The following is an 8,028-nucleotide window of genomic DNA, read 5'->3' on the forward strand; positions in this document are numbered from 1 at the left end:
CATTAGAGATAGTATTTTGTATACACTTTTGGGTCTTTTGGTTGATGTGGATTATGAGAATGCTGATTGGGCAGTGGTCATAGCTTTAGTAGAAAGATGGTGGAGTAAAACTCATACATTTCATTTCCCTTGTGCGGAGTTAGGGTTCACACCACTAGACTTCATTATGATTTCTGGGTTGAGTATTGGTATAGTCCAACCGATATCTTTTCATACAAATTATGAGAATATGGATAGTATGCTTATGAGTTTTCCTCGCTTGGATGCGGATGCTTATGATTCTTCTGGTATTAAGCTATCTCATATTAAGACTGCATATATGGAACCCCTCTTGGATCCTGATACATGAGCAGAGTTAGCTTTGACTGTTCTACCTGGTATTGAGGGTGCTGATGTGTATGTTAGGGCTTTTTTGATGTTTTTTATTGGGCATATTTTGTTTCCCAATAGTCATTCTAGAGTACGACTAGGATATTATGCTTATATATCTGATTTGCATGCTATGAGAGATTATGACTGGTACCTCAAGATATGCCACATTGATAGCGTTAGATAAAGCTTCACGCATATCATTCGAGTAGAAGTCCTCAGATTATAGGATTCACAGGACTTTTAGAGATTTGGTTTTATGAGTACTTTCAAACTCTTTGTCCTAACATAGACATGATCCCAACGTGCGTATGACGAGACTCGAAAAGCTTATAAGGATATTCAGCAGGTGTACATGCAACAACATCAGGGATATGAGGAACTTTAGGCTGAGGTAGTTAACCTTCGTGCAGACAGAGAAGATCTTGATTCTCAGGTTATGAACTTAGAGGAACAGCTTCGGAATATCCAAATAGAGAGAGCGAGGAGAGGCATCAAGTGGTAAGGAGCGTAAGAAGAGAGCTAAATAAATTTTATGTAATATGATAGGTTTTGGATTATTTTGGATATTATATCATAATCATAAATTTTGGATTGCACAACTTTTAATTTTTTAATTTCTTTAATTTTTTCGATTTTGGATCACAATTCTTAATTTCTTCAATTGCACAATTCTTAATTTCTTAACTTCTATGCACAATTCATAATTTCTCAAGTTATATGCGCCACAGTTTTAATTTTCAGAAAAAACGCACGCGGTGTTGGCAAAACCGCGCCAATAGAAGTCCAAGCTTAGGCGGTGTTGGCAAAACCGCGCCATAGAAGCCCATTTAGCAGCCCAAGCCCACACGGTGTTAGCAAAACCGCGCGGTTTTTATAAAACAGCGTGAGTGATTTGATACAGCACCAAAGTTGGAACCAAATATTGGCTGATTTGGTGTTTGGTTTGGTGTTTTTTTGGTGTTTTCATCAACATGTGACTCTCCTAAAGTTGAAAAAACACCAAATTGTTAGAAATTTGGTGTTTGATGCTAGGTTGATATCACTTCTAAAGATGCTCTTACATGATCAACCATAAGGGCATCTCCAATGGAGAGTGTAAAAATCCACCTCCACATAGGCGCCATTAGGATTATACACTATCTAAATCCAAAATACATAAAGTGTATATTTACTATTTGTGGTTATTCCAATGGTAGGTGGAGGCAAATGTGTAAAAATAGATAACAACGGACTGAAACTGTCACAACCCATTCAAAATAATGAAAAATGACGGGTTTGGTCTGTCGCAAAAGCTTAAAACAAATATTGGTCCACTTTCATACATTATTCAAAGTAATGTCCGTGTTTTGTAATAGTTGTAAATCACTGAGCGACGGACGTAGACCGTATCAAACAGAAAAAAAAAGCTTCAAACATGAGTTGAAGTGACGTCCGAGTTTTTAAGTTCAACAGACGTTACTATAAGTGACGTTCGGGTTTTTTTATTAGCTAATAGCGGAATGGGGAATTCCCCACCCCATCTATTGACTAATAACTTATTACCTACGATATACAACCCCCATTGGAAGGAGTTTTTTTTAACATTTGAAGTGTAAATTTTACACTTTATACTGTTTACACCCCCATTGGAGATGCCCTAACCGAACTCCTTTCTAAGCAATTTCGGTGCTCGTTAACCTTCTTCTCGCTTATTGACCTTAGCTCAAATTACATTTGCACCTAGCTAAACCTTAGTGACTGGTATTCAAACCAATAAAAATATATTAACTGTTAGGATTTCCTTATTCTCTAAATTTGTTATGTTTCTTTCATCTCTACACTATATGATAGGCGGGTCTTTCGGAAACTCTCTCAAATCTCGACTAGGTAAATTTAAATATATATACCTAATACCTAATACCCCTTTATGAGTTTGTATATATATATATATATATATATATATAGCCATTCCTCCTTTATGAGTTTGAAATATTTACCTAATACCCCCATACTATTACACATATCTACGTTTCTCTGTATTACACCAATTGAAATCGAAATCGAAATCAAACACCAATTTTTTTGTATTACTGATAAGTATGTAATTATTACATTTTGACACCCATATTTTCATTAACTTTGCTATTTATATTATTGAATCATTTGATTATTGGGTATTTATTGGTTTTGTAGAACTTAGTGTTAATATGCCAAGGATGTTAATAAAAGATCCGAGTTTGACTTAAAGTGTTGTAAGAAATGTTTCTGGAAACTCAGGTCCATAATTTTCATTTGGTTGAGCATTTGTGGCCACGGACAACTTTTTTTTTTTGCTTGGTAAGTTTGAATTCATTAAAACGTAAATGTATACAAAAGGGATGGTGTATAGGTGGGCAACATGCTGCCCCCTATTTCATTCTCTACAAGTCATGTCTATATCATAACCTATTACAAACTCATACAAATCGGAAAAATATTTGGAATGGAGCTTCCCAATTTGTGCAGCCAGTTGGCCTACCAACAATTGATACACTCCTCATTCTCCGCCAAAGATACTCCCCTGTTTGGCGAAAAAAAAATGCGTGAAAGTTTCCTTCCCTCCAAATGGTTGTAATCCTCCACCTTTGAAGTCCCTCCGTGCATGTTATCCATCTAGGTTGTAGCATCCGGGGAACATCCCCATTGTAAAAGCTTCGGCGCCTCGTTCGAGTCGGTTTGATCCACGTGTTCTTCCATCCTTGTTTAAGGGTCTCGTCCTCGACACCCACAATGATAGCCATGCACTCGCTTCTATAGTTGTCCCCGGCCCAATGTTCATGCTTAGTGTAAGCAGGAATTGACCCATGTTCCTCCGAAGCGATACCAATCCCGGATGGCCCAGATTCCCTATTGATGCCCCATCAAGTTAAGTTTCACAATGTCCGGTTCTCGGTGGAATCCACGTACATTGTTTAACTTATGGTGCTTTTCTCATCCCGAATACCCACATTCCAAAGATCAAGGATCGCAACTTCGGAGGGGTGTTGTAACAAATGGCCCTTTGACAAATTTACCCGTGATTCTCACCGCAATCGAACAAAAACGACTTGCGGTTTCCAAGCTTTGGCTTCTTCCCATCAAATTGCACCTTGTTTCGCTTTCTTTCCATATACTTACCGGAGATGCAACCACACAAGACTTCCACGATCATGCAGCAAAGGACTCCATTAAAGGAATTGCAATCGATGAAAGAATTCAGAACAGGGCATCTTCGTCTTCTTTGCTTTTGTGTGGAAGTCTTTGGGGAAACTACGGCATCTCTTTTTAATGCCGGTTTTGCAAGAGTTATGGGATTGGGTCAAACAAGTTTTTTTCGTAACCAAACGCTATGGGATCGGAAAGCTATTAATAGCGAAGTGGTTACCTGAAAACTTGTTTGACCCAATCCCATAGCTTTTGCAAAAACCGCATTGCCAAAAAGAGATGCCGTAGTTTTTCCAAAGACTTCCACACAAGCGGCAAGCAAGAAGACAGAGATGCCCTGTTTTCCGAATTCTTTCATCGCCGCAATTCCCCTTTAATAATTTTCCATGCCAGCGCTGAGGTTCGAGGGTGTATACAACTATTCCAGACGCTCTTACTCCATGTAATAGTCGGCCTCCTCTTTCTTATTTCATCATATGCTGATTTCGTCGAGAAGTTTCCTCGCAGATCAGGGCACCAAATTACATAATCCTCAAAGGTAGGACTGCATTTCAGAACATCAGTTGAACTTTTGTGAATTCTATTCATTATCTCCTGTAACACATCAGGGATGCACCAGTTATCACCTTCAAGCAAATCACAAACCTTAGCTCGACAGCCCTTTAATTCCAGTGAATTGATATTGAGCATGCTTTTCAGTGATTGCTTACCCAACCAATTGTCCCTCAATATATCCACCTTGTCACCACTTGCTATCACCCATTGAGTTCTACTCTTCACTTCCACAAGAGCTTTTCTTATCCCCGGCCAAACAGAGGTTGGTTTGTAAGATTGAATAAACTCTCCATCTTGATTGAAGTACTTTGCTTTCATGAATAAAGCAAAATCAGTTTCACCCTTTTTAATACTTCCCAAGCCAACTTCATTAACACCGAAGTATTAATTTGCTTGAGCCTTCGAATCCCTAGTCCTCCTTCCTAGGTAGGCTTGCATACTCTGTCCCAGCTGACTGTGACACCCTTTCTTATGCTTGGATCACCCGACCATAGGAAATTCCTCATGATATCCTCTGCTTCTTTGACCATAGCCATTGGCCATTCATAGATGGACATGGTGTAAACTGGGATGCTACATAGCACTGACTTGATCAAAGTAACCCTCCCTTGAAAGGACAGCCTCCTTCCCTTCCAACTTGTAAGCCTTTTCCGAATCTTATCTAAGATCTCAGTACACACAGCCCTAGTAACTCTACCTTGTTGTAGACTTACTCCCAAATATTTCTCCGTAAGAAACCTTCCTTCATATTCAACTCCAACAACACAGCTGTTTTTCTCGGTGAGTAAAGTTAATTGAAAAAACTTTACTTTTGTCTTGATGATAAGTTGTCCAAATTGCGCTCGTACCTCCTCAGGATATGATTGAGCTTTTTGATCCCTCTTATCTCTCCATTTGCAAAGATAATGATGTCGTCTGCAAAGATAAGATGACTCGGAGTTGCCACTTTCTTAATGACAGTTAGTGGCTTTAGATGGTTTTTGTACCTGAGATAATGGATAGCTCTACTCAGAGTGTCTTCAGCAATAGCAAACAATAATGGTGACAGAGGATCACCTTGTTTAAGCCCTCGGTGCATAGGAAAGAAACCAACAGGTCCACCATTAAATAACACAGAGATTTGTGCCGAACTCACAATGGTTCTTATCCAAACATCCAGATATCTGAAAAACCCATACTTTTCATAACTTGGAAGAGAAACTTCCAACTCATTGTATCATAAGCTTGTGTTATGTCTAACTTCACAGCTACAGATCCACCAAATCTATCCTTCTTCAACTCATTCATCAGCTCAGAGGTCATGGAAATGCTTGTCTGAGAGCATCTTGAAGGTACAAAACCAGTTTGCTCCTTAGTGATGATATCATCAGCCAACACATTGAGACGCAACTGTAGAAGCTTAGTAATAATCTTGAAGAGAAAGTTTCCCATACAGATCGGTCTATACTGGCTGAGTTTCTTGGCATTATTACCCTTTGGGATTAAAGCAATAAAGTTCGAATTTAATCCTTTGGGTAAACAGCCTTGAATAAAGAAGGATTGTATTGCCAAGCACATCTTCTTTTTATGATTCCCCAACATTTGCAGTAGAAATGTCCTTGGAATCCATCAGGTCCAGGTGAGCTATCCATTTTCATGCTAAAAACAGTCTTTTGAATTTCTTCATAATCTGGCACTCTTGTTAGACTGTAGTTCTCTTCCTCATCAATCAGTTTGGGTATAACACTCAATAATTCTATGTCTTCTTGAACATGGACCTCCCTATACTTCTCTTCATAGTAGCTTATTACATACCGCTTAATTTGTTCCTCGGTCATCAAGCACGCATATCCTCCTCTCATCACCAACTCGGTGATCATAGAAGCCCCCCGCTTTGACCCCATATATTGTGGAAGTATGCAGTGTTTCGCCCCTCATCCTCAAAACAAGTTCTACTCTTTTGTCTCAAAAGGGAAGACCTATTAGCTCGGGTGTATCCAATTCAAACTCTTTTCTCAGATAACCTCTCGCTATAAGAAGTTCATCATCCACCGCTTTGATCAACCAGTTGTTGCATTCGAAGGAGTTCAGCCTCTGCTTTTCTAATGGAGACATTTGTGTGCCCAAAAACCTCCAAATTCCATTTCTTTAAGTCCGTTTTCAGTCTATGTAGCTTGCGCATAACCTTGAGAAGAGGAGGAAGTGGTCTTCCCTCAAACGTTTGTGTCTAGCTGGTCTTCACTAACTCAAAAAAGGTGGGGTGGGAGAGCCACATTTTATTGAATCTGAAAGGAGTATTCTTAGGTTTCGAATATTAGGGTGCATGCCCAAAGAAATGAGAGTGATCGATGATGTGTCGAGCTCCCCGCCAGACATTTCCATCCTCCAAATCGAAAGTTCCAAGCTTCATTATAAAAGGCTCTATCCAGTTTGCAAAGAACCCTTTTAACACCTCTTTGATTGTTACACCAAGTATATTTAGTGCCCTCCCAATTACTCTCCAACAGCTCTGCGGTGTTCACAAAGGCATTAAACTCCTGCATAGCCACTCTATTGGGTTGTCTATCTCCTTTTTTCTCATCAGTTCTTAGGACACTATTGAAGTCACCAATCACCAACCACGGCATCGTGGGGTTAAAACTGCTCAAATCACCCCACAACTCTCTTCTATTGCCCAACCAACAGTTTGCATGCACAAAAGATATAAAACACCCATCCACCAAAATAGTAATATGTTGGTCAGATGCCATAACCACTGATACAGAGATGCCTCTCTTCCAAAAAACCCAAAGGTTACCAATCCTATTCGAGGAATCGTTATGAACCAAGGTATTCTCAAAACAATTCAAACCAAAAGAATCAAGCAGATGTACTTGTGGCCTAACTAGAGGTTCAGCCAAACAAACAATATCCGGATTATGAGACTTCATGAGTTCTCGCAGTCTATCACTAGCTTTATTTTTAACCACTCCCCTAATATTCCAAAAAAAGGTCCTCATTTCGAAAAAGGGAGAGATTTGTCCTGCACCTTTGCTTGAAATCTAGTCCCATGCCCATGGGTTGTAGAAGTTTCCACGTGATCCTTGGTATTCCTCTTTTCAGCCTTCTTCTTTCCAGTTTGCCCATTTGCCTTCGTCATTGCATTCCCTTGTACTACAATTGACACAGGTTCCTGTTCTTCTACCCCTAGTAAAGTAAAATTATTACTAGTCATGATTGGAGTAGTTGGTCCTCTGGTTGGGCTATCTTGGGTAACCCTAGTAACAACTTGATCCTGCTCCAAGAGTTGAGTCCTGAGCTCTCTCAACCCTTGTTCAACACCACGACCATCTCAGAGTCTCGAGTGTGTGTGCGTTATGGCAAGTATAGGCGTTACACAAAGTAATACCAACCTGGCGATTGGCTTTCTATATGTGCCCGGTCTTCTCCCCTTTTCTCCCCTCTTGTTGCCTCATATCATGAACTTGACCTTGTGAGTCAATCGCTTCGCCACTTCCGGCGTGCCTCCATATCATTTTCGCCTCGGAATCATCCTCTTTCCGTAAGCTCTCGATCTCCTATTACTCTTATTTCCATCCCCGTGATCGGTTTTACGCTTCGCTGTTGCTCTCGAGAACCATTCACTGCATCGGTGTTTGTTTCATGGTTGGAGGCACTTGCTCCTGCTCCTTACTACTCGCCCCACTTCCATCTCGAGATTGGTATGCTTTCGGACACCGATTACCTTCTCAATTTCCTTATTTCTCTTTCTATTTCGCTTCCTCCGGTTTTGACATGCCATCCATGCTTAGTTCAAGAATGCTATTGCTTTCCTTTTCCTTATTCTTGCTCAGTCGACCTTTTAGTATCCTACATTCGGTGACCAAATGACCAACCCTCTTGCAATGATTGCAAAATTTGGGCAAACGACCGTGTTCTACACTCGGCCAAAATTTGATATCCTTTCCTTCCACCTCCACC

The sequence above is a fragment of the Coptis chinensis genome, chromosome 4, assembly GCF_015680905.1.
Source record: "Coptis chinensis isolate HL-2020 chromosome 4, ASM1568090v1, whole genome shotgun sequence".
NCBI lineage: Eukaryota > Viridiplantae > Streptophyta > Magnoliopsida > Ranunculales > Ranunculaceae > Coptis > Coptis chinensis.